The sequence below is a fragment of the Bos taurus genome, chromosome 21 (genome assembly GCF_002263795.3).
Source record: "Bos taurus isolate L1 Dominette 01449 registration number 42190680 breed Hereford chromosome 21, ARS-UCD2.0, whole genome shotgun sequence".
NCBI lineage: Eukaryota > Metazoa > Chordata > Mammalia > Artiodactyla > Bovidae > Bos > Bos taurus.
The window spans coordinates 55,919,907-55,947,817 of NC_037348.1; the positions used below are offsets into that span (position 1 = coordinate 55,919,907).

At 44.4% G+C, this 27,911-nt stretch overlaps 1 long non-coding RNA gene across 14 annotated transcripts in view; it reads left to right on the forward strand.

The window, feature by feature from the left end:
- The window catches only part of LOC132343376 (uncharacterized), a 95,015-nt gene that overhangs the window by 21,406 nt on the left and 45,698 nt on the right, over positions 1-27,911 (forward strand). For all 14 annotated transcript variants that reach the window (XR_009492190.1, XR_009492202.1, XR_009492198.1 and 11 more), the window contains exon 3: positions 27,643-27,808. This is a non-coding gene — a long non-coding RNA (uncharacterized lncRNA). The remainder of the gene's footprint in view (positions 1-27,642; positions 27,809-27,911) is intronic.

Below are 27,911 nucleotides of genomic sequence, written 5' to 3' on the forward strand. Positions count from 1 at the left end.
TTCCTGCCCTCCATCTCCACCGTGAACTCCTACCTCTCTGCTCCACCTAGTGACTTTAGCACTGAATTGTTTAGGAGAAAGAAGTTGAAGGGACCACTACTGACTTTGGTTCAAAGTACTGATACTTGTTATTGTTAACAGTCGTTTGCATATTGGGTGTACTTGTATCTGACCTATTAATTAGACAATACTAATCATGACTGTCAGCATTTCCCCAATCTTTTGTCTCTGCTATTGTAATGAAAAAATTTTCATGAAATATTTATACAGCTAGGATATTTATTTATATTTATGCAGCCTTCTTCCTTACAGCAACATCTATTTTGCAAATTCGCAGTTGTATTTAGGCAACTCTTAGCAAACACTGAGCAAGTCCTACCTCAAGAATTAATGAGTGAAGACAAGGTCTGTAAACCTATTTATTCCATGCATTCATTATCAAGTTACAGGACTCTGGTGAAGTGATCCAGGGGACAGTTACAGAAATCAGAAATAGAGTTTTGTAATTCTGTGATAGGGCTTCCCTGGTGGCTCAGATGGTAAAGTGTCTGCTTTACCCTGCAATGTGGGAGACCCGGGTTCCATCCCTGAATTGGGAAGATACCCTGAAAAAAGGACTCTTGCCTGGAAAGTTCTATGGACAGAGAAGCCTGTTAGACTACAGTCCATGGGGTCACAAAGAGTCGGACATGACTGAGCAACTTCACTTTCTTTTTTTTTTTCTTTCAATACTGTGAACTATGTTGTGAATAACAAGATCTTCCTGACTAGACGGTGAACATCAAGGAAATGGGCTGTGTCTTCTACTATTTTTGTAGCCCTCAAGGTCAGGTCCTAAATACGATCTGTGTACAAATGTATGTGATGCTCCCTGTGCTTGTTGGCTGACAGAGCTGTGACAACATTGTCATGGTAGTAGAGTTACAAAATCTGATGGACTCCTATTGGACTTTATCCTCCCTTTTTTCTATTTGGCTGTGCTGGGACTTTGTTATGGCAAGCAGGCCTCTTTAGTTTCAGCAAGAGGCTTCTCTAGTTGGGGTGCATGGGCTCTAGAGCGCAGGCTCAGTAATTACAACGTTCGGGCTTAGTTGACTTGTGGGATCTTAGTTCCCTGACCAGGGATCAAACTATCATTCCCTGCATTGGAAGGCAGATTCTTAGTGACTGGACTGCCAGGGAAGATTTTATCCTCCTTGAACCACAAATCGCTCCTTGAAGTACTTTCTTGTTTGGCTGCTGAGCCACCAGGCTTATCTCCTGCCTCCCTGGTTGCATCCTCTTGATGGCCCTTGTACATCCTATTTGCTCTGCCCATCCCCACCTCCCCGATGGTGAGTGTTTATCAGGTGCCTTCAATGTGCCAGGCCCTGTGTTTGGCACTGGCGATACAGCAAGGAATAAAACAGACCAAAAGGCCTGTCCTGGAAGAACTGAAGGGAAACAGAAAGCCTTCTCCCTTGTGTGTGTACGATCCCTTGTCCCCACTTCACAGGAGTAACCTCTGCTGAGCACGGGCTGGTCCAGCAGGGCATATGAAGGGGTTAAGGCAGCCTCTGTCCTGCAAGGTTCTTTTCTGGGAGGGAGACTTTCTACATGCTCATCTCTCTGACCTGGCGCCCTCGCTCATCTGCCTGCTTCCAACTTTGCCCGCCCTGCAGTCAATCTGCTACCTGCAGTCAGAGCCGTCTTTGTAAAAGGCAAGTCTTACCAAGTCACTCTGTTGCTGAAAACCTTTGTGAGTTCCTGTTGCTCTGGGGATAAATCCAAATTCCTTCACGAGCTGGCCTCTGCTTACCCTTCCAGCCCCTGCTCCCAGCACCTCCTCCCTTGCATCATACACTCCAACAGCACCAGAAGCTAGTTCCCTCCACGTGTTTCCCTGCCTTGGCTTGAGCTGTGCCCTGGCCTAGAACACCCTTCCTCCCCACCCTTCTGCTAGTCAAACCCCGACTCTTCCTTTAGGCTCAGCCACTTTTCCTCCTCCACCTGCAGTCCTTATGGCCCAGAAGTGCTCAGCGGTGATAGTTACCTATTTATTTTTCTGTCTCTCCATTGGAGACAGACACAATGGTAATGATGTGTTTAATGTCTGCCCCCAGGGATGGTAAACCCTCTGTGCGTGTGATCTGTGGCTGTCTCATTCCTGCTGTATCTGTAGCATGCTGGGCTGGGCGAGGAGTAATAAACACACATGATACTTGCACAGTGAGCCCAGTCAGGAATTGTTCTAAGAACCTCACAAGTGTCAGCTAATTTCATCCTTACCACAACTCAATGAGGAACAAACTGTTGTTAGTCCCTGTTTATAGATGAGAAAATAGGCACAGAGGGTTAATGATCCCCTCTTAAGTGGAGAGGCAGGCTTAGCATCTAGTCAGCCCTGAAACTGTGCTCTGGACCACAATGCCTGTTGCATGGACCCTGGGCTCCCAGCAGGCGCTCAGTGAGTGATAGCTGATGATATTCACACTCCCAAGCATACATGCCTTTCACATAGGAGTAAGGTCACTTTTACTCACCTCTGTGTACTCAGCATACGCTACATGCTGCTGCTGCTAAGTCGCTTTAGTCGTGTCCGACTCTGTGCGACCCCACAGACGGCAGCCCACTAGGCTCTCCCGTCCCTGGGATTCTCCAAGCAAGAACACTAGAGTGGGTTGCCATTTCCTTCTCCAATACCCTACATGGTCAGGGCTAAATCAATATTTCCTGAATGAATGAAAAAAATAAGTGAATCCTCAGAAGTATAAGGAATAACTTATTTTATCATTATGACCTGAGTACCTCCCGAGCATAAGTTTAAATTTAAATTTCATTTTTTATTAGGTAATACTTACATGTTGTGCTAGTCAAGGTTGCAGAATCCTTTTTCCACCAGGACCGTCTCATGGCACAACTCCAGAGGGCGCCATTCACAAAAAAACAGTGTGGCATCCACTACTCCTGCTCAGGCCCCCATCCACCCAATTTCCCTCCCTGCAGCCCCCACTGATACCAAACTTCTCCATCCTTCCAGAGCTGGTCTCCATGCATTTGAACTGATCGATTGCGTGGGTATTATTCAACATGGACTTCTTCCTCTTGCCTTGTTCATTTTACACCTTTGGGAGATTGTTTCATTTGAGGTGTATAGAGTAGGCTCATTCTTTTAATTATTAAGTTACATATTATCTATGTATGGTATGGACAGATGGTATGGATGTAACAGAATTTAGCTATTCCTCTGTTTAACCAGTCCTCCATGTATTTAATCATCCTCTATGTGTTGTTTCTAAATTGTTTTTACTACAAATAGTGCTGCCACTTGCTGTTCTTATCCCATCCACTTTTTAAACACATCTGAAGGTTATATTTGCAGAATTGGATTGCTTGGGTAAAGCAGAGGAATGACTTTCTAACAGTAGAATTTCAGTCATCTGTGACAGGCATGGATGATATATATTTACATTGGAGCTTTGAGTATGTCAGATTCTGCTAGGAATTGATTGTCCATCCCCCTGCCTCCATATATTCCATGCTGGGGAATGATATTTGTGGATCTGATGGTTTGTTATCCATTAAAGAGAAAAGAGAGATCTCACAGAAGGCCACAGAAAGGTGGCTTCTTGGAGTCTGACCAAGGCTCACTGGTTGGATCCCATCCTGCCTCACTTCTAGAGAAAGACCTTGCTAGATAGCACAGCACCTGCGCCACTGAGCAGTAAGTTCACCGGAGGTCCTGAGAAGCCTGAGTTCAGGGGTCGTTCCACAAAGAAACATGTTTGAACTCTGGCCCCAGAGTCACCTTGCAGGGAAGAAGGAGAAGGTCATTGCTATTCCTGAGACTCTGAGGATGTGATTCCTACTAACACCACAAGATAGATGATGGATAGGTGGATGAATGGATGGATGGGAGGTGGGATGGACACATAGATGCATAGATACAGATAAGTAGATATCGATCAAGTTAGCATGAACTTAGACTTGTTTTGAATTTGTGCTCTGGCACTTCCTCTTTATGTGACTTTAAGTAACTTCTTTGATCTCTCTGAGCTCCAATTTCCTTGTTTATAGTGGGATTGTCTTCTTTGTGAAGCAGTGCCAGTGGTTATAAACCAATGAGGGTAAATGGCCTAGCACAGTGCCTGGCCCACAGTGGTCTCCTCTATGTGGTTGTAGTTGCTGTAATTTATTTTATGACTGGACAGTCTCTGGATGGTATATTGAGGGCATCTCTTTAGGAGTCAATGAGCATGTACTTCATGCTCTGTTTGGCCCCTGCCTTCAAAGGAATGAACCTGTAGTGTGTAGTTCTTGGCCTTCTTTCCCTCTCAGCATGCTTGGCTTATGACATTCAAGTGCCTGGCACTTTCCCAGCATGCATTGTACAGGGCAGGATTTCTAACTACACTCATCCATCTCCAGGCTAAGAAAATAATGTTATTATAACAATTACCCAGATTCTCTGAAATTTATATTAAAACAATAAATAAATAAAGGAAAGGCAGTTACCCTTAGATTTGGGTCTCCTGGCTACAATTTATTTGCAAAACAACATTAAGCTTGCACCTGCTGCCTTATAGTACAATGATGGGGGGTGACGACTAACAGAAACTTGTGGGGTGTCTCCTTCCATTGGGTTTGGGCAAACTCCATTCACTCTCCAGATGTGAAGTGAGGTCGGTTATCACTGGGGTCCAGCCACTGTTCCCACATGACTATTGAATGGTTCTCTCTTGTAAGACGTCACTTTGCTGAGTGCCTGACTTGAGGTGCTAACCCCCTGCAACAGGGACCTCAGGGAACCACAGACATCAGGGCCTTAGCTGGTGCCTTGGCTGTTTGGGTAAAGGTCAGGCTTGCCAGGTCTGCCAAGCCCAGGTGGGCTCTCTTAGTCCAGCAGGTAAACACAGGTTGACCTGCCAAAGAAGCCCCTGTGTCTTCAACTAGGGTGTGGAAGCCAACTTCACCTGATCCTCCCAGCACCCCCACCCCAGCCTATGGGGACCTACTGTTCTCTCCTCTATGCCCTCACAGCATGTTGTTCCTGCAGCTATTAAAACACCTGCTGTAAGTTTTAAATACATCTCTACATCACTTTGCCGACAAAGGTCCATAAAGTCAAAGCTATGGTTTTTCCAGTAGTCATGGATGGATGTGAGAGTTGGACCATAAAGAAGGCTGAGTGCCGAAGAATCGATGCTTTTGAACTGTGGTGCTGCAGAAGACTCTTGAGAGTCCCTTGGACAGCAAGGAGATCAAATCAGTCAATCGTAAAAGAAATCAGCCCTGAAAATTCTTTGGAAGGACTGGTGCTGACCCTGAAGCTCCAATATTTTGGCCACCTGATGTGAAGAGCTGCTGCTGCTACTAAGTCACTTTAGTCGTGTCCGACTCTGTGTGACCCCAGAGACGGCAGCCACCAGGCTCCCCCGTCCCTGGGATTCTCCAGGCAAGAACACTGGAGTGGGTTGCCATTTCCTTCTCCAATGCATGAAAGTGAAAAGTGAAAGTGAAGTCGCTCAGCAGTGTCCAACCCTCAGCGACCCCATGGACTGCAGCCTACCAGGCTCCTCCATCCATGAGATTTTCCAGGCAAGAGTACTAGAGTGGGGTTCCCTGATGCTGGGAAAGACTGAAGGAGGAGGAGAAGGGGATGACAGAGAATGAGATGGTTGAATGGCATCACCAATTCAATGGACACAAGTTTGAGCAAACTCTGGGAGATGGTAAAGGACAGGGAAGGCTGGCATGCTGCAGTCCATGGGGTCTTGAAGAGTCAGACATGACTGAGCGACTGAACAACAACACCTTCCAAGGCAATATTTTTTATATTTTGTTTGTTAGAAATTTTATAAAATCTTGAATTCTTCATGAAAATGGCCATGGGGTTTACATGATCTTCTATCTGGGAGGTTAGAGCTGAAAACAACACATGGGTGATTTGGAATTCCATTGGGCTCTTCTCTGTAGATAAAAAGAATTGTGGGAAGTCAAGCTTGTACAGCTTCATTACGAACCTTCACTATGAACACTGCTCTTGAATCCCATTTTCATCCATTCTGCAGTCAGTCAGTCATTCAACAAACACCTATCAACTCTCACTTTGTGCCAGGCACTATGCTAGGCATATGGTATAATTATATGAGGAAGACATGGGCTGTGCCTTGGCAGCCAACACAATGTGACTATCTAGCCCTAAATTTTGCTAACATATTGACACCTCTTTCCAGAGTATAAGAAGTCAATTTATAGAATTACTTTTGGAGCATAATTTCCTGGAGCTTTGAGACTATCTATTTTTAAATTTACAGTATGTGTTCATTCACCAAAAATCTGTGTAAGACACTGTGTCTATAGTAGTGGTGAGAGGAGGATATAAAGAGGAAAACATAAAATCTCTACTTTCTAGGACCCAAATCTAAATAACAGAAGTCATATGTAGGCAGAAAATCCAGCCTGTTAATTCCTTTGTGATTGCATGTGGCATTGACTCATTTCTTCATTTCTCATAAGTCTGTTTGGTGTGTGCTGTGTGCTGAAGCTGTGATAAGGGCCTGTGGAAGAGTTCTAAAATGTAGTCTTGCCCTCTAGGCACTCTGGGGTCTCCCCAGGAGAGAGAAATGGGATTCAGATTCAAGTAGAACATCCGGCCAATTGTACCTGCAGACCAAAATCAGTAGCTCAAAAAATGCTTTGGTGGCAAGGCAGCCCAGCACCAGCCAGCGTGAGCCTGTTGGATGCTTCTTGGGGGCAGAAGATTCTGCACCAGTTCTGAGGAATGGAAAGGCCTTCGGGAGAGAGGCAGGGAGGACATTCCAGGCCAGGGCAAGGGCAAAAGCAGAGCTCTTGAAGTGTCAGGAATTTCTCTTTAGAAATGGAGACATGAGGGGATGGGGTAGGGTGGAAACTTGCTCCAAACAGTAGCCCATCCCAGAGCAGTGCCAGGAGCAGTCCTGGGTGGGTTGGGAGGCGGTCCTGATGCTGAATCTGCCCCCTTAAGGGGAGCTGTGAGTTCTCATCTGTTCCTCTCTGTCCATTCCTCAGGTCCTCTGTGGCCCACTCAGGGATGGCATAATGATCTTCACATTCCACTGGAAGTCCTGCCTTCCCTCTGCCTTAAGGAGTTTGATTATACAAAAGAAACCAAACACCAGAAACATGTCCAGCATGAGTAGGGTTGAGTAGTACTCGGTGTTAAAATTCCCTGGAAATACCAGCCATGTCCGTTCCCAGAAACTCTCAAGACTCCCAGCTTCTAACTGGGAGACAGAAGGTCAGAAGCAGAAGGAGATTCTCCTTGGTCACTGCTTAATTTTCTAGAAGGAGCTGATGCCTTGGACCAGACTCAGGTGTGAAGTCTAGTACGACCCAGCTCTGCTTGGTACCCACAGATCCACAGGGAGAACCCCCAATGATCTCTGATGATAAGGTTTTCCCTCCTGGGAGAAGTTTCCCCAGATTATGCTACATTGTAGTTTAGTTTTGATTGAGACCAAGTTTCCCCACATGGGCTGGTCTTTTCTGGGTGGCACCCATCCTTACACTATCTCCCAGGAGTGACACCCAAGGCTCCAAAAGGTCCTGAAAGAGAAAACAGGTATCCGTGTTGTCACCAACCTAAATCCCAGCAAAATTTCACAATAACAAAGACATTTCTGGTTATGGTGGAGTCACCAGCAACATAGACTAGAGTACTAACGCAGGACAACTTTCACTGTTTATGGACATATCTGTCCTCTGTTGCCATTTGAGGGCCAACAGTTATCTATTGTTGCCTATCAAAGCACCCCCAAACTTGGTGGCTTAAACCATAATTCTCATAATCTACACTGAGGCTAGGCTCAGTGGGGTGGTTCTCCTGCTCCACGTGGTGTCTCCTGGGCCAGCCCACCAAGCTGGTGTCTTCCTCACATGTCTGGAGAGTCCACTGACATGGTTGGAACCACTGGGACCAGCCTCACATTTCTCTCTCTAGGAAGCCTCTCCATCAGTAGAGGCCAGAATTCTTTACAGAGTAGCGCAGGCCTCCGTGGGAGATATTCCAGGAGAACAAGCCCTAATGCACATATCCAGCCTCTGCTTGCTTCATACCTCCTGAAGTCCTATTAGTAAAGCAAGTCGTGTGGCCCAGGCCAGTGTCAAGGTGAAGGGGCCTCCCAGTTGTGAATACTGGGAAGCGTGCTTTATAGTCAGCACGTAACAGTGGACCACAACCCTTCATTTACATGATGGACCAACAAACACCAGCTTCACCAGATCGACCTCCACCCACTAGAACCTGGGGGAGAGGGACCAAGGGAACAGCAGGGCTCCTTACTGGCCATCTCTGGGGGCAGACTGTGCGATCTCTCTAAGCCTCACCTGTTAGAAAGCAACCACAGAATCCTGCCCATGGAGCTGACATAGGTGAGGTGCTGGACCCATATTCGCTGCCACCAATCACCTCAGATATGCAGATGACACCACCCTTATGGCAGAAAGTGAAGAGGAACTCAAAAGCCTCTTGATGAAAGTGAAAGACGAGAGTGAAAAAGTTGGCTTAAAACTCAACATTCAGAAAACGAAGATCTTGGCATCTGGTCCCATAGCAAATAGATAAGGAAACAATGGAAACAGTGACAGACTTTATTTTTGGGCTCCAAAATCACTGCAGATGGTGACTGCAGCCATGAAATTAAAAGACGCTTACTCGTGGAAGGAAAGTTATAACCAACCTAGATAGCATATTCAAAAGCAGAGACATTACTTTGCCAACAAAGGTCCGTCTAGTCAAGGCTATGGTTTTTCCAGTGGTCATGTATGGATGTGAGAGTTGGACTGTGAAGAAAGCTGAGCACCGAAGAATTGATGCTTTTGAACTGTGGTGTTGGAGAAGACTCTTGAGAATCCATTGGACTGCAAAGAGATCCAACCAGTCCATCCTACAGGAGATCAGTCCTGGGTGTTCATTGGAAGGACTGATGCTGAAGCTGAAACTCCAATACTTTGGCCACCTCATGTGAACAGTTGACTCATTGGAAAAGACTGTGATGCTGGGAGGGATTGGGGGCAGGAGGAGAAGGGGACGACAGAGGATGAGATGGCTGGATGGCATCACCGACTCGATGGACATGAGTTTGGGTAAAGTCCGAGTGTTGGTGATGGGCAAAGAGGCCTGGCGTGCTGCGATTCATGGGGTCGCAAAGAGTCGGACACAACTGAGTGACTGAACTGAACTGAACTGATGGTGGATTCTCCAGGAGGAAAGTGGCTGTTTCTGTGGGCCAGCTGGAGCTCTCCAGCTTAGAGAGCTATCTTCCAGGGCTTTAAATCAAATTAGTACTGTTAAAAGGCTTTTGCGTCTTCCTTTTCTCTCTCTCGTTATTAAGTTTAAAAAAAAAGGGGGGGGAAAGCATTGCTCTTTGGGTAAAAGGACTCAGAGGACTCATTTCATTTCTCTCTGCAAAGAAAAGGCTAACATGACCTTAAATGGAGCTGGAGAGGGCAGACCGTAAAGTACCCCTGCCTCACGTGTCCACTAGTGACTAGTGAAGTCACTCAGTCGTGTCCGACTCTTTGCGACCCCGTGGACTGTAGCCTACCAGGCTCCTCTGTCCATGGGCTTTTCCAGGCAAGAGTACTGGAATGGGTCACGTGTCCACAGCCCCTTCCAAAAGGGCACCATGGAGGCCTCTATTCCACGTCCTGTTACTGATGAGGATGATGTGGAGACTTTCTATGATCAGCGGTAGAGGTGAAAAAAACCAAAACACAAAGCCTTCAGAAGTACACTTAATTAAAAAGGAAACAGAGAAGCTTTGTGTGCATAATACCTCATGATTTATAGTAGTCATCCAATTGCTCTGGAAACAGGCTTCAGAGGTAAGAGAGTGGTGGCCAGGGGCTGGGAGGCCTCCAGGCTGGCTGAATTCCCTTCCACTCACTCTAGATTATTTCTGAAACACTCTGGGCTTGCTCAAGCCATGCACCCAGCTTCCTTGGGCTTTTGGCAGCAGGGGGTGTCCAGTTTGTCCTCCTTTGGAAAGTCTGTAGCACTGGCAGGCACTACAGGCTTTGAAATAATGAATTGAGTGGGGACCAGTCCCAGACTTGCCCTGCAGAGGATTGCATCTGCTTCATTGCTCTATTCCTGAGGAGGAAGGTGCTGGGGGTGGTGATGGACCCATCCTGGTTGGGGGTGGGGGACATGCCTGCAGCCCAGTGGTGACCTGAGAGGACCTCAGGGGTCACCTGTCTGAGGCTTGACTCCTGACTGTGCTACATACCAGCTGTGTAACCCTGGGAAAGTCACGCCATCTCTCTGAGCCTTATTCTACTCGCCTCTTGTATAAAGTACAGATGATTCCACACAAATTTCTGAGCACAGAGAATGTGGCATATAATAAGCATTCAGAAAAATATTAACTGATAAATATTAATGCAAAAAAGAAATGTCCACATGTTGATAGAGCAAGTCTGGCATTTAGGAGATTTGTCACCAAGATTATTTCTCCAAAAGAGTACAATTATGTTTTTCTTTGGGATGATCTTCTTTTTAAAGGAAATAGCCTTTTTTTTTTTTTTGGAAACATAACTTTTCTTGTTTGTTTTTCCTCCAGTTACAGATTGATACCTGTTTATTGCACAATTTTTAGCATATTAAGGAAACCATAAAAAAGAAAATTAAAATCACCCACAATCTTGTCAGTAGAGATAACCATGATGAACATGAAGATATGTTTCCTTCTGGTTCTTTTGTAAAAATTAATTTATTTTTCATTGAAGGATAATTGCTTCATAGAATTTTGTAGTTTTCTGTCAAACCTCAACATAAATCAGCCATCAGATCAGATCAGTTGCTCAGTCGTGTCCGACTCTTCGCGACCCTATGAATCGCAGCACGCCAGGCCTCCCTGTCCATCACCAACTCCCAGAGCTCACTCAGACTCATGTCCATCGAGTCAGTGATGCCATCCAGCCATCTCATCCTCCATCGTCCCCTTCTCCTCCTGCCCCCAATCCCTCCCAGCATCACAGTCTTTTCCAGTGAGTCAACTCTTTGCATGAGGTGGCCAAAGCACTGGAGTTTCAGCCTCAGCATCATTCCTTCCAAAGAAATCCCAGGGCTGATCTCCTTCAGAGTGGACTGGTTGGATCTCCTTGCAGTCCAAGGGACCCTCAACAGTCTTCTCCAACACCACAGTTCAAAAGCATCAATTCTTTGGCGCTCAGCCTTCTTCACAGTCCAACTCTCACATCCATACATGACCACAGGAAAAACCATAGCCTTGACTAGACGGACCTTTGTTGGCAAAGTAATGTCTCTGCTTTTGAATATGCTATCTAGGTTGGTCATAACTTTCCTTCCCAGGAGCAAGCGTCTTTTAATTTCATGGCTGCAGTCACCATCTGTAGTGATTTTGGAGCCCCCCCAAAATAAAGTCTGACACTGTTTCCACTGTTTCCCCATCTATTTCCCATGAAGTGGTGGGACCAGATGCCATGATCTTCGTTTTCTGAATGTTGAGCTTTAAGCCAACTTTTTCACTCTCCACTTTCACTTTCATCAAGAGGCTTTTGAGTTCCTCTTCACTTTCTGCCGTAAGGGTGGTGTCATCTGCATATCTGAGGTTATTGATATTTCTCCCGGCAATCTTGATTCCAGCTTGTGTTTCTTCCAGTCCAGTGTTTCTCATGATGTACTCTGCATAGAAGTTAAATAAACAGGGTGACAATATACAGCCTTGACGAACTCCTTTTCCTATTTGGAACCAGTCTGTTGTTCCATGTCCAGTTCTAACTGTTGCTTCCTGACCTGCATACAGGTTTCTCAAGAGGCCGATCAGGTGGTCTGGTATTCCCATCTCTTCCAGAATTTTCCACAGTTGATTGTGATCCACACAGTCAAAGGCTTTGGCATAGTCAATAAAGCAGAAATAGATGTTTTTCTGGAACTCTCTTGCTTTTTCAATGATCCAGCGGATGTTGGCAATTTGATCTCTGGTTCCTCTGCCTTTTCTAAAACCAGCTTGAACATCAGGAATTTCACGGTTCACATGTTGCTGAAGCCTGGCTTGGAGAATTTTGAGCATTACTTTACTAGCGTGTGAGATGACTGCAATTGGCGGTAGTTTGAGCATACTTTGGCATTGCCTTTCTTTGGGATTGGAATGAAAACTGACCTTTTCCAGTCCTGTGGCCACTGCTGAGTTTTCCAAATTTGCTGGCATATTGAGTGCAGCACTTTCACAGCATCATCTTTCAGGATTTGGAATAGCTCAACTGGAATTCCATCACCTCCACTAGCTTTGTTCATAGTGATGCTTTCTAAGGCCCACTTGACTTCACATTCCAGGATGTCTGGCTCTAGGTGAGTGATCACACCATCGTGATTATCTGGGTCGTGAAGATCTTTTTTGTACAGTTCTTCTGTGTATTCCTGCCACCTCTTCTTAATATCTTCTGCTTCTGTTAGGTCCATACCATTTCTGTCCTTTATCGAGCTCATCTTTGCACGAAATGTTCCTTTGGTATCTCTGATTTTCTTGAAGAGATCCCTAGTCTTTCCCATTCTGTTGTTTTCCTCTATTTCTTTGCATTGATCACTGAAGAAGGCTTTCTTATCTCTTCTTGCTATTCTTTGGAACTCTGCATTCAGATGTTTATATCTTTCCTTTTCTCCTTTGCTTTTCACTTCTCTTCTTTTCACAGCTATTTGTAAGGCCTCCCCAGACAGCCATTTTGCTTTTTTGCATTTCTTTTCTATGGGAATGGTCTTGATCCCTGTCTCCTGTACAATGTCACGAACCTCATTCCATAGTTAGTTCATCAGGCACTCTATCTATCAGATCTAGGCCCTTAAATCTATTTCTCACTTCCACTGTATAATCATAAGGGATTTGATTTAGGTCATACATGAATGGTCTAGTGGTTTTCCCTACTTTCTTCAATTTCAGTCTGAATTTGGCAACAAGGAGTTCATGGTCTGAGCCACACTCAGCTCCTGGTCTTGTTTTTGCTGACTGTATAGAGCTTCTCCATCTTTGGCTGCAAAGAATATAATCAATCTGATTTCGGTGTTGACCATCTGGTGATGTCCATGTGTAGAGTCTTCTCTTGTGTTGTTGGAAGAGGGTGTTTGTTATGACCAGTGCATTTTCTTGGCAAAACTCTATTAGTCTTTGCCCTGCTTCATTCCGTATTCCAAGGCCAAATTTGCCTGTTACTCCAGGTGTTTCTTGACTTCCTGCTTTTGCATTCCAGTCCCCTATAATGAAAAGGACATCTTTTTTGAGTGTTAGTTCTAAAAGGTCTTGTAGGTCTTCATAGAATCATTCAACTTCAGCTTCCTCAGCGTTACTTGGGGCATAGACTTGGATTACTGTGATATTGAATGGTTTCCCTTGGAAACGAACAGAGATTATTCTGTCGTTTTTGAGATTGCATCCAAGTACTGCATTTTGGACTCTTTTGTTGACCATGATGGCCACTCCATTTCTTCTGAGGGATACCTGCCCCCAGTAGTAGATATAATGGTCATCTGAGTTAAATTCATCCATTCCAGTTCATTTCAGTTCGCTGATTCCTAGAATGTCGACATTCACTCTTGCCATCTCTTGTTTGACCACTTCCAATTTGCCTTGATTCATGGACCTGACATTCCAGGTTCCTATGCAATATTGCTCTTTACAGCATCGGACCTTGCTTCTATCACCAGTCACATCCACAGCTGGGTATTGTTTTTGCTTTGGCTCCATCCCTTCATTCTTTCTGGAGTTATTTCTCCACTGATCTCCAGTAGCATATTGGGCACCTACTGACCTGGGGAGTTCCTCTTTCAGTATCCTATCATTTTGCCTTTTCATACTGTTCATGGGGTTCTCAAGGCAAGAATACTGAAGTGGTTTGCCAGTCCCTTCTCCAATGGACCACATTCTGTCAAATCTCTCCACCACGACCCGCCCGTCTTGGGTTGCCCCACGGGCATGGCTCAGTTTCATTGAGTTAGACAAGGCTGTGGTCCTAGTGTGATTAGATTGACTAGTTTTCTGTGAGTATGGTTTCAGTGTGTTTGCCCTCTGATGCCCTCTTGCAACGCCTACCGTCTTATTTGGGCTTCTGTTACCTTGGGCGTGGGGTATCTCTTCACGGCTGCTCCAGCAAAGTGCAGCCATTGCTCCTTACCTTGGACGAGGGGTATTTCCTCACTGCTGCCCTTCCTGACCTTCAGTGTGGGATAGCTCCTCTAGGCCCTCCTGCGCCCACGCAGCCATGGCTCCTTGGACGTGGGGTTGGTCCTCCCGGCCAGCGCCCCTGGCCTCGGTCAAGCGGTTGCTCCTCCCCGCCACCGCCCTTGGCCTCGGGCTTAGGGGCATGGGGTAGCTCCCCCCACCCGTCGCCCCTGGCCTCCGGCATGGGGCGTGGGGTATCTCCTCCTGGCCGCCGCCCCTGACCTCGGATGCGGGGTAACTCCTCTCGTCGCCGCCCCTGGCCTTGGGCGTGGGGGCGTGGGGGCGTGGGGGCGTGGGGTAGCGGGGTAGCTCCTCCCGACCGCCGCCCCTGGCCTCGGACGCCGGGTAACTCCTCTCGTCACCACCCCTGACCTCGGACGCTGGGTATCTCCTCTCGGCTGCCCCCCCAACCTCGGACGCAGGGTAGCTCCTCTCGGCCGTTCCTGCGCCGTCTCAGTCTGGTACTCTCGGCCGCTGCCCCTGACCTCGGACGTGGGGTAACTCCTCTTGGCCGCCGCCCTTCGGGCATGGGGTCCTCCCGGCTTCTGCCCCTGACCTCGGACGTGGGGTGGCTCCTCTCGGCCGTGCTATGACACGCCTGTGGTATACATATATCCCCTCCCTTTTGAACCTCCCTCCCATATCCCACACCATCCCACCCTAGGTTTATACAGAGCCCCTGTTTGATTTCCTGAGCCATACAGCAAATTCCCGTTGGCTATGTATTTTATGTATGGTAATGTAAGTGTCCATGTTACTCTTTCCATACATCTCACCCTCTCTTCCCCTCCCCTCATGTCCATATGTCTATTTTCTATGTCTGTTTCTCCACTGCTGCCCTGTAAATAAATTATTTAGTACCATTCTCCTAGATTCCATATATATGCGTTAGAATACGATATTTATCTTTCTCTTTCTGACTTAATTCACTCTGTATAATAGGTTCTAGATTCATCTACCTCATTAGGACTGACTCAAATGCATTCCTTTTTATGGCTGAGTAATATTCTATTGTGTATATGTACTTCTTTATTCATCTGTCGATGGACATCTAGGTTGCTTCCATGTTCTAGCTATTGTAAATAGTGCTTCAATGAACAATGGGATACATGTATCTTTTTCAATTTTGGTTTCCTCAAGGTATATGCCTAGGAGTGGGATTGCTGGGTCATATGGTGGTTTTATTCCTAGTTTTTAAGGAATCTCCATACCATCTTCCACAGTGGCTGTACCAATTTCCATTGCCACCAACAGTGCAAGAGGGTTCCCTTTCTCCACCCCCTATCCAGCATTTATTGTTTGTAGACTTTTTGATGACGGCCATTCTGACCCGTGTGAGGTGATAATCTCATTGTAGTTCTGATTTGCATTTCTCTAAAAATGAGCAATGTTGAGCATCTTTTCATGTGTTTGTTAGCCATCTGTTTAGGTCTTTTCCCCACTTTTTGATTGGGTTGTTTGTTTTTCTGGTATTGAGTTATATGAGCTGCTTGTATATTTTGGAAATTAGTCCTTTGTCAGTTTCATTTGCTATTATTTTTTTCCATTCTGAGGGTTGTCTTTTCATTTTGCTTATTGTTTCCTTTGCTTTGCAAAAGCTTTTAAGTTTAATCAGGTCCTACTTGTTTACTTTTGTTTTTATTTCCATTACTCTAGGAGGTGGGCCATAGAGGATCTTGCCTTGATTTATGTCATCAAGTGTTCTGCCTATGTTTTCCTCTAAGAGTTCTATAGTTTCTGGTCTTACATCTAGGTCTTTAATCCATTTTGAGTTTATCTTTGTGTATGGTGTTAGGAAATGTTCTAATTTCATTCTTTTACATATAGCTGTCCAGTTTTCCTAGCACCATTTATTAAAGAGGCTGTCTTTGCCCCATTGTATATTCTTGCCTCCTTTGTCAAAAATAAGGTACCCATAGGTGCATGGTTTATTTCTGGGCTTTCTCTCTTGTACCATTGGTCTATATTTCTGTTTTTGTGCCAGTACCATACTGTCTTGATGACCGTAGCTTTGTAGTATAATCTGAAGTCAAGAAGGTTGATTCCTCCAGCTCCACTTTCTCAAGACTGCTTTGGCTGTTCAGAGTCTTTGTGTTTCCATATGAATTGTGAAGTTTTTTGTTCTAGTTCTGTGAAAAATGTCTGATAATTTGATAGGGATCACATTGAATCTGTAGATTGTGTTTGGTAGTATAGTCATTTTCACAATATTGATTCTTCCTACCCATGAACATGGAGTATCTTTCCATCTATTTATGTAATCTTTGATTCTTTTCATTAGCATCTTATAATTTTCTGTGTACAGTTCTTTTGTCTCCTTAGGTAAGTTTATTCCTAGATATTCAATTCTTTTTGTTGCAATGGTGAATGGGATTGATTCCTTAATTTCTATTTCTGATTTTCCATTGTTAGTACATGGAAATGCAAGTGATTTCTGTGTATTGATTTTGTATCCTGCAACTTTGCTAAATTCACTGATTAGCTCTAGTGATTTTCTGACACTATCTTTAGGGTTTTCTATGTACAGTATGTCATATGCAAACAGTGAGAGCTTTACTTCTTCTTTTCCAATATGGCTTCCTTTTATTTCTTTTTCTTCTCTGGTTGCTATAGCTAGGACTTCCAGAACTGTGTTGAATAATAGTGGTGAAAGTGGACACACTTGTCTTGTTCCTGATCTTAGGGGGAATGCTTTCAGTTTTTTTACCACTGAGAAAAATGTTTGCTGTAGGCTTATCATATATGGCCTTTACTATGTTGAAGTAGGTTCCTTCTATGCCCATTTTTTTAATCATAAATGGTTGTTGAATTTTGTCAAAGGCTTTTTCTGCATGTATTGAGATTCATATGGGGGTTTTTTTTAATATAAATTTATTTATTTTAACTGGAGGCTAATTACTTTACAATTTGTATTGGTTTTGCCATACATCAACATGAATCCACCACGGGTGTACATGTGTTCCCCATCCTGAACCCCTCTCCCAATTCCCTCCCCATACCATCTCTCTGGGTCATCCCAGTGCACCAGCCCCAAGCATCCTATATCATGCTCGAACCTGGACTGGCAATTCATTTCACATATGATATTATTCATGTTTTAATGCCATTCTCCCAAATCGTCCCACCCTCTTCCTCTCCCACAGAGTCCAAAAGACTGTTCTATACATCTGTGTCTCTTTTGCTGTCCCACATACAGGGTTATGGTTACCATCTTTCTAAATTCCATATATATGCGTTAGTATACTGTATTGGTGTTTTTCTTTCTGGCTTACTTCACTCTGTATAATAGGCTCCAGTTTCATCCACCTCATTAGAACTGATTCAAATGTATTCTTTTTAATGGCTGAGTAATACTACATTGTGTATGTGTACCACAGCCTTCTTATCCATTCGTCTGCTGATGGACATCTAGGTTGCTTCCATGTCCTGGCTATTATAAACAATGCTGTGATGAACATTGGGGTACACGTGTTTCTTTCAATTCTGGTTTCCTCGGTGTGTATGCCCAGCAGTGGGATTGCTGGGTCATAAGGCAGTTCTATTTCCAGTTTTTTAAGGAATCTCCACACTGTTCTCCATAGTGGCTGTACTAGTTTGCATTCCCACCAACAGTGTAAGAGGATTCCCTTTTCTCTGCACCCTTTCCAGCATTTATTGCTTGTAGACTTTTGGATAGCAGCCATTCTGACTGGCATGAAATGGTACCTCATTGTGGTTTTGATTTGCATTTCTCTAATAATAAGTGATGTTGAGCATCTTTTCATGTGTTTGTTAGCCATCTGTATATCTTCTTTGGAGAAATGTCTATTTAGTTCTTTGGCCCATTTTTTGATTGGGTCGTTTATTTTTCTGGAATTGAGCTGCAGGAGTTGCTTATATATTTTTGAGATTAATTCTTTGTCAATTGCTTCATTTGCTATTATTTTCTCCCATTCTGAAGGCTGTCTCTTCACCTTGCTTATAGTTTCCTTTGTTGTGCAGAAGCTTTTAATTTTAATTAGGTCCCATTTGTTTATTTTTGCTTTTATTTCCAATATTCTGGGAGGTGGGTCATAGAGGATCCTGCTGTGATGTATGTCAGAGAGTGTTTTGCCTATGTTCTCCTCTAGGAGTTTTATAGTTTCTGGTCTTACATTTAGATATTTAATCCATTTTGAGTTTATTTTTGTGTATGGTGTTAGAAAGTGTTCTAGTTTCATTCTTTTACAAGTGGTTGACCAGTTTTCCCAGCACCACTTATTAAAGAGATTGTCTTTTCTCCATTGTATATTCTTGCCTCCTTTGTCGAAGATAAGGTGTCCATAGGTGTGTGGATTTATCTCTGGGCTTTCTATTTTGTTCCATTGATCTATATTTCTGTCTTTGTGCCAGTACCATACTGTCTTGATGACTGTGGCTTTGTAGTAGAACCTGGAGTCAGGCAGGTTGATTCCTCCAGTTCCATTCTTCTTTCTCAAGATTGTTTTGGCTATTTGAGGTTGTTTGTATTTCCATACAAATTGGGAAATTATTTGTTCTAGCTCTGTGAAAAATACCGTTGGTAGCTTGATAGGGGTTGCATTGAATCTATAGATTGCTTTGGGTAGAATACTCATTTTCACTATATTGATTCTTCTGATCCATGGACATGGTATATTTCTCCATCTATTAGTGTCCTCTGATTTCTTTCACCAGTGTTTTATAGTTTTCTATATATAGGTCTTTTGTTTCTTTAGGTAGATATATTGCTAAGTATTTTATTCTTTTTGTTGCAATGGTGAGTTGCCGGGAGCAGGAGCTCCGCCCATGGCAAAGGTCATGAGGAAGGAGGCTCGGCATACGCAAAGGCAGGATCGAGCCTCAGGAGTCCCCCTGGAAATTCTCGAGCATCTACCCCCAAAACCAGAGTCTGCCTACTTTCTGCTTTGTGCTCTCACCTACACCTCTGACTTTATGGGGGGCTGTCCCCCACTACCTCTCTCTAAAAAAAGAGTTAACTTACAGCTCCAGTTAATAAAGTTCCTGGGTGTGACAATGTTTCAACCTACAGACTCCTTTGAAAGTCCTCTAGCCTGCCTGAATAGGTTTTTCTGGCCACATGTGATTGTTCAGAGCCTCCCAACTGTGAGAGGCAGGAGATGTTCTAAACTGTCTAAACACAGATTCCTTTGAGCAGTTAAAAGATTGATTAGAAATTGTATTGGTGAAGGGTTTTTCACTTGTTGGGCCAATGTTTGCTGCTAAGTTTCCATATCCCTTACCTGCTGTGTCCCTGGCAGTGTATTGATTAATATAATTGGTGTAAGTAGTAGCTTTAATGTTTGTAAACTTGGACCCTTGAGTTAATTCTTTTTCTTGTTATAGCCCACCACACCTTTGCCCTATAGGAATGTAACTTTAATGCTTTTGGAGGGTGGCACCTGACTAATCACCTTTAGAGAAAAATAAGTTTTCTGAAGAAAGGGTCTTAAGATGTTAACAGGCCTCCAGGCCAGAAGATGATGCAAATCACCTAAACTTTTGCATATGATAAGTTTGCAGGAAGAAAGCCTGGCTTACTGCATGATTCTATCCCTTCCCTCATTATCCTCTATGCATAACTTAAGGTATAAAAACTACTTGGGAAAATAAAGTGCGGGCCTTGTTCACCGAAACTTGGTCTCCCCATGTCACTCTCTCTCCCAAATTCTGGCTGAGTCTCCATCTGGAGCGCGGAACCCGCCATGCTTGCTAATTATGCCTGGGCTTCTAAGATCCGACTGGGGAGGCTTCAGTGTCTCCTCTCCTTCGGGAGAACGGAAGGACGCCTGTGGCCTACGTAAGTGGTGCAAACTTCTTGTCTTGAAGTTTTATTGGTCTCCCGCGTAAACCAAGCTACTCAGCCTCTTTTCTCCACTGAATTTTCCTACTGAGCTATCCTCATTCTATTACTCTTTATATCCTTAATTAACGTTTAATTAAGCAATTGTTTCCTGGTCCTCGCCGATGCCGTCTCTCCTTCGAATACCCTGGATCAGCCGGGGCTGGACCCCGGCAGTGAGTGGAATTGTTTCCTTAATTTCTCTTTCTATTTTCTCATTATTAGTGTATAGGAATGCAAGGGATTTCTATGTGTTGATTTTATATCCTGCAACTTTACTATATTCATTGATTAGCTCTAGTAATTTTCTGGTGGAGTTTTTAGGGTTTTCTATGTAGAGGATCATGTCATATGCAAACAGTGAGAGTTTTACTTCTTTTCCAATTTGGATTCCTTTTATTTCTTTTTCTGCTCTGATTGCTGTGGCCAAAACTTCCAAAACTATGTTGAATATCATATGGTTTTTATCTTTCAATTTGTTAATATGGTGCATCACATTGAGTGATTTGCCTATACTGAAGAATCCTTGCATCCCTGGAATAAACCCAACTTGATCATGGTGTATGAGCTTTTTGATGTGTTGATAAATTCTGTTTGCTAAAATTTTGTTGAGGAGTTTTGCATCTATTTCATCAGTGATATTGGCCTTAGTTTTTTGTGTGTGTGTGTTGTCTTTATCTGGTTTTGTTATGGGGTAATGGTGGCCTCATAGAATGAGTTTGGAAGTGTTCCTTCCTCTGCAATTGTTTGAGTTTTAGAAGGATAGCCATTAGCTCTTCTCTAAATGTTTGATAGATTTCATCTGTGAATACATCTGGTTCTGGACTTTTTTGCGGGGGCAGAATTTTTGATCACTGCTTAAATTTCATTGCTTGTAATTGGGTTGTTAATAATTTCTATTTCTTCCTGGTTCAATCTTGGAAGATTGAACTTTTCTAAGAATCTGTCTATTTCTTCCAGGTTATCCATTTTATTGCCAGTTTAACAGCTGATTTTTCAGTAGAAACTCTTCAGGCCAGAAGGGAATGGCAGGATATATTTAAAGTACTGAAAGGGAAACATTGACAACTAAGATTACTGTACCCAGCCATGCAAAATTGATGGAGAAATAAAAAGCCTTTCAGATAAGTAAAAAGAGAATTCAGTACCACCAAACCAGCTTTACAACAAATGTTAAATGGACTTATATAGTCAAGAAATACAAGAGAAGAAAAAAGATCTACAAAATCAACCACAAACAATTAAGAAAATGGCAATAGGAACATATATATCAATAATTACTTTAAATGTAAATGGATTAAATGCTCCAACCAAAAGACACAGACTAGCTGAATTGATATAAAAACAAGACCCATATATATGCTGTCTACAAGAAAGCCACTTCAGACCAAAAGACACATACAGACTGAAAGTGAGAGGATGGAAAAATATATTCCATTCAAATGGGAAGCAAAAGAAAGCTGGAGTAGCAATCCTCATATCAGACAAAATAGACCTTAAAATAAAGATTACAAGAGATAAGAAAGGACACTACATAATGATCAAGGGATCAATCCAAGAGGAAGACACAACAATTGTAAATATCTATGTACCCAACATAGGAGCACCTCAATACATAAGACAAACACTAACAGACATAAAAGGAGAAATTGACAGTAACACAATAATAGTAGGAGACTTTAACACCCCACTCACACCAATGGACAGATCATCAAAACAGAAAATTAATAAGGAATGTCTTAAATGATGCATTAGACAAGATGGATCTCATTGATATCTTCAGGACATTCCATCCAAATGCAGAAGAATACACCTTCTTCTCAAGTGCACATGGAACATTCTCCAGGATAAATCACATCTTGGGTCACAAATCAAACCTCAGTAAATTTAAGAAAATTGAAATCATATCAAGCATCTTCTCCAACCACAATGCTATGAGACAACAATTACAAGGAAAAAAGAAAACTGTAAGAAACACAAGCACGTGGAGATTAAACAATACGTTTGTAAGTGACCAACAGGTTACTGAAGAAATCATAGGGGAAATGAAAAAATTTCTAGAAGCAAATGACAATGAAAACACGACAATTCAAAACCTATGGGATGCAGCAAAAGCAGTTCTAAGAGGGAAGTTTATAGCAGTACAATCCTATCTCAAGAAACAAGAAAAACATTGAATAGACAACCTAACTTTACACCTAAAACAGCCGGAAAAAGAACAAAAAAAAAATTAGTAGAAGGAAAGAAATCATAAAGATCTGAGTGGAAATAGATGAAAAAGAAATGAAAGAAGCAATAGTAAGATTAATAGAACTAAGTGCTGGTTCTTTGAGAAGATAAGCAAAATTGAAAACCTTTAGCCAGACTCATCAAGAAAAAAAGAAGAATCAAATCAACAAAATTAGAAATGAAAAAAGAGAGGTTACAACAGACAATACAGAAATACAAAGGATTATAGGAGACTATTGGCAACTATATGGCAATAAAATGGATATCCTTCTAGTTCTTTCTCATATCTTCTTTAAAAAGGAGAATATTCTGAGAATACTATTTTCTTACCTAATAATGTCCTTTAATGATACATCCCAAACATCTTTTAATATCATTAAATATTTCTTCTTTACCATAATCTTATTTTATCTTATTGGCCATGCCCTGTGGCATGTGGGATCTTAGTTCCCTGAGTGGGGATCAAACCTGCACCCCTTCATTGGAACCACTGGACCCCCAGGGAAATCCTTGCATAATAATTTTAAATGTCCTTGCAAGATTCACTGGATGAATGTAACTCCAACCCCTACTTCCTGAGCACCCACGTGTTGGGTAATTCACATATAGGAAAGGACTCACAGAGTTCTCTTTGAGGTATGTATGATTACTATCATCTAATCCATGGCAAAAGCAAGCCCGGGGTCATAGCACTGGTCAGAAGCAGAACTGGAATTCAAACCTGGTTTGTTTGCCTCTAGAACCAAAGGACTTCCCATTCCAGAGACGGGCTGGTTGCCCCCAGAGGAAAATGTGTCCTGCAAGTGGTGGGCATGGCAGGATGATCTTCCTCTAAAACTATCTCTTTGGAGGGAGTCAAGGATTCCTTGAACCTGCTCAGTTAAGAACCTGCTCATACAAAAAGTGTGAAATGTCTCTTTCCCAAAAAGGATACCCAAATGGGCAATAAAACATACAAAAAGGCACTCATTGCATTACTCATCGGGGCAATGCAAATTAAAATCCCCATTTGATGCCACTGGAAAGGCTGGAATGAAAAAGGCAGGCCATACCAAATGTTGAAGAGGATACGGAGCAACAAGAGCTCACACGCCCCTGTTGGGTATGTAATCCGTGAAACAGACGGACTGGGACCTGGGACCCTGTGCTGAAGTGCTGGACTGCTTGCACCCGGGCAAACATCTCCTCGAGCAACAACATGCAGAGAAACTACATGGGAATAAAAACAGCTGCGTGCATGCGCAACTGGGGTAAATTCTGGGCAAAAATACAAAAAAGACCAAAACACCCAACTGCCACTTCTAAAGAGCTGGGAGCAAAAATAGTGTGTCGGGAGGAAAAGCAGGGTACTGCACATGCCCCGTGCACTCAACACCATAAAGAGGTGGGCAAAACACTGAAGCCACTGTCCTGCCTGAGCCCTGGACACACCCCTACTCTCACCCCATAAGGAACCAGCTCACCCAGCCTCAGGGAGTGAGCCAAGGGACCTGTTACTTGTTTTTGCTCCCTCCTGCAACCACAGAACACCAATGAAGCCTTGCCTGAGTGTCTTGGCCTGGCCTCTTATTAGTTTCTGTTGACTGGGGAAGGCTAAGAACACTGATCAATATCACAACCACTTTGGAACCTGCTTAGCAGTATTGGCTCAGACGGTAGTGTCTGCCTACAATGTGGGAGACCTGGGTTCGATCCCTGGGTCAGGAAGATCCCCTGGAGAAGGAAATGGCAACCCACTCCAGTACTCTTGCCTGGAAAATCCCTTGGACAGAGGAGCCTGGTATGCTACAGTCCACAGGGTCGCAGAGAGTTGGACATAACTGAGCAACTTCACTTTCACTTTTCACTAAAGCTGAGCAAGTGTATTTCCTATCATTGTAGATGTGTGCCAAACAGCACTGGGCATGTGTGTGCCCAAAATGAATGTACTCAAGTGTTCTTGGTGGCACCATTGGTAATAGCCCTACGCTGGAAGGGATTCCAATGTCCATCAGCAATAGTTTGGGATAAAAGCAGTATGGTAATGAGTGTACCTAAAGAAAATCAACCCTGAATATTCACTGGAAGGACTGATGCTGATGCTGAAGCTTCAGCACTTTGGCCACCTGATGCAAAGAGCTGACTCACTGGAAAAGACCATCATGATGGGAAAGATTGAAGGTAACAAGAGAAGGGGATGACAGAGGATGAGATGGTTGGATGACATCACCAACTCCATGGACATGAGCAAACTCCGGGAGATAGTGAAGGACAGGGAAGCCTGGTGTGCTGCAGTCCATGGGGTTGCAAAGAGTTGGACATGACTGAGCAACTGAACAGCAATGAGTATACCACACATCAGTGAGAATGAACCTGCTATTGGTGAGCAAAGAAAGGTAGCCTCAAAAGACACATGCTGTATGATTCACAGGAAGAACGCGTGTGAAGAACAGGCAAACATGATCTGTCGGGTTAGAAGTCAGGGTAGTGGTCACCATCATGAGGGCTGTGGAGGGGGCTGACTGGAAGGGACATGGGGGGCAGGATCCTGGGATGCTGGTAACACTCTGTGCCTTTACCAGGATGCTGGCTCCATGGGTCTGGTCATCTCATGAAAGTTCATTAAGCTGTACACATAGGTGCCTTTTTCTGTGTGTGTTATGCTTCAATAAAAAGTTGAATTATAAAGGGTCTCCAAGAAGGAATAGACCGCATTCTTCCCTTTTCTTAGCAAATTCAGGGCTCCAGCCAGCCAGTGTGGTGGTCCCGCCCAGACACCTTGCTCTGGCCTTTGAAAAGCTCTGCCAGGTTTCCCCCATTTAAGTGGCGCTAGTGGTACAGAACCCGCCTGCAAATGCAAGAGACATAAGAGACTTGGGTTCAGTCCCTAGGTTGGGAAGATCCCCTGGAGGAGGGCACGGCAACCCACTCCAGTATTCTTGCCTGGAGAATCCCATGGACAGAGGAGCCTGGCAGGCTACAATCCATGGGATCGCAAAGAGTCAGACATGACTTGGCATGCATGCCAGGCCAACAGTGGCCCTCTGCTGCTGCTGGGCCAAAGTGAGCCAGACAAGTGGAATTGCCCACTCTGGCCACTGTTCCAGGCACCAGGTAAAACACCTGAGTTTTGGGGTTAAAGCTTGGGAGTGGCCAGATGCTGCAGCCAGGTGCATCTGTCACCAGGGATCACTCTGTCCTGCCTTGGGGACCGCGGGTGCCCGGCACGGAGCCTCACTCATGACTTGCGCAGGAAGGAGCTGCCCACCCCATGTTCCCACTCTGACCCCTGTCCTCTGCCAGGTCAAGAAATTCAGGCAAGGCTTTATTGGTGTTGCCACGACTGAGAGACTAAGCACATTACCAACACCCAGAGATAAACATTGTTAATATTGTCATGAATGCTCTCCCAGCCTTTTTTAAAAAAATAGTTATGTTTATTTATTTTTGGCTGTGCTGGGTCTTCGTTGCTGCTGGGGCATTTCCTCTAGTTGTGGAGCGCGGGCGGGGGCTACTCTAGTTGCAGTGCGAAGGCTTCTCATTGCAGTAGCTTTTCCTGTTTGTGGAGCACTGGCTCTAGGGTGTGTGGCTCCCGGGCTCTAGGGCACAGGCTGAACAGTTGCGATACAGGGGCTTAGCTGCTCTGTGGCACGTAGGATCTTCCCAGACCAGCGATAGAACCCGTGTCTCCTGCATTGGCAGGCAGATTCTTTACCTCGGAGCCACCAGGGAAGCCCTCTCCCAGCCTTTTAAAATACAACCTCTGGAATAAATGGCCCCACTGACTCTGCTTCCACAGTAGTGCTCTGGGGAGCCGTTTCTCCGGGCCTCCTGGCTCAGGCTCACGTCCCTCTCCCTAAACTCCGAGGACGTCTTAACTGTTCCCTGGTGCCACTTACTCCCTCCTCCTCTCCCCTCCACCCCTCATTCCCATCTGCTTGTCTCCCACTGGAGTGACTTTGTCAGCATCTGATCACGTGACTTCCTCATTTAAAGTTCTTCGGCGCCTTCTCGTGACTTGTCCTTTACCCGGTATCAGGCCAGTAGTGACCACGCCCTGGCCCAGTGCTTACCCCACCCCGACACTCTGGTCATACCTGACACTCTCCCCATAGAGAAGCCCCCAGAAGCATTCTTCTGTTATCATTTGTGGATTCCAGGAGTCGGAGGGTCCTTCAGAGCCCCCACATAAGCCCAGTGTCAGCTCCTTGACTCATCCCTCCCACACTGCCATCTCAGGGGCTCCTTGGGTCTCGATGCCTCCATGCTGTTTACACGCTGCTTCCTTTGCCTAGGATGTGCTTTCTTCCTCCTCCAACTGGCGAACTCCTATTCATCCTTCAGAACCCCATCCATCTGTGGGAGAGAATGGATTTCTCCCTTCTCTAAGTCATTCCTCTATCTAGGCAGTTGGCACTCACTGCTCTGTATTGCAAGCATCTGATTTCAGTGGCATCTCAACTGCCGATGTAGGATTTCAAGCATCTGATTTCAGTGGCATCTCAACTGCCAATGTAGGATTTCAACCTTCTGAAAGGCTGGCTGGGGTCCTGTCTGTCCCTATAGTGGTCATCTGACCTGTGTCGGGCAAGGTGGGATGACTCAGCAAAATGGTTTTGGAGTGAATAAAGAATAGGCTTATAACCAAAGACTTTCAACCCTGCAGAGTTTTTCTGAGAAAGAGAAGGTCTCTCCACTGCTGGCACTGAGAGCTTCCTCATCCCTTTGGTCTGTGAGTCCTGCCTCCATGGCAGAGAGGGCACCATTGTTTTTTTTCTTGCTGGTTTGGCTGGTTTCTGGTCCAGGTTCCGGGAAATATAATAGAGTGGAGACAGGAGCAACATTATCTTCACGCTGATTTAATAGTTTCCAGTCTGGCAAGATTTGAAAGATACTAACAAGGCCCTCTGCTCAACCCTGTGCTCCCCGCCTTGATGCTGGTACCTGAAATTTCAGACCCGGACGTCCTCTTCTCTCTGCCCAGCTCTTTTTAAAAATGCATTATCCAGTATTATGTGATTCTGCTTCCATGAGGTTCCAGGAAGAGGCAAATTCATAGACAGAAAGTAGAACTAAGGTTACCAGGAGCCAGGGAGGGTGGTGCAATTGGAGAGTTCTTGTTTAAGCACAGAGTTTCTGTCTGGGATGATGAAACAGTTTTGGAAATGAATGGTGATGACAGTTGCACAATTTTGTGAATGTAATTAATGCTACAGAATTGTATACTTTAAAATGGTTAAAATGGTGAATTTTATGATATATATACACACACACACACACACATACACATATTGCCACAATTTTTTTTTTAAAAAGCTTTCATCTGATAAATAAGAAAAAGTGCATTTTCAGAGTCCATATTGAGTCTGGGGGCCTACGAGCTTTCCTTTGTGTCCCCAGGATGGGCTGTCCCCAGTTTGGGGAGTGTGAGTTCAGCGTGTACACAGGTAGCCTGCCCTCGCTGGAGGAGTCCTCGGAGCAGCTGAAGGACACGGTGACCTTCCTCCTTGGTGGCAGCTTCTCCCTGGGAGAGGTCTAGGAGGACGCGGGCCTGCCTGCATACAAGGTAGGGACTGGTCCACGGGAGCAAACTGACTTGAAAATGTGGATTATCTTATATTTTCCTGCGGTGGGGAGAACACTGTCACAGGAGGAAGGAGACCTAAGCT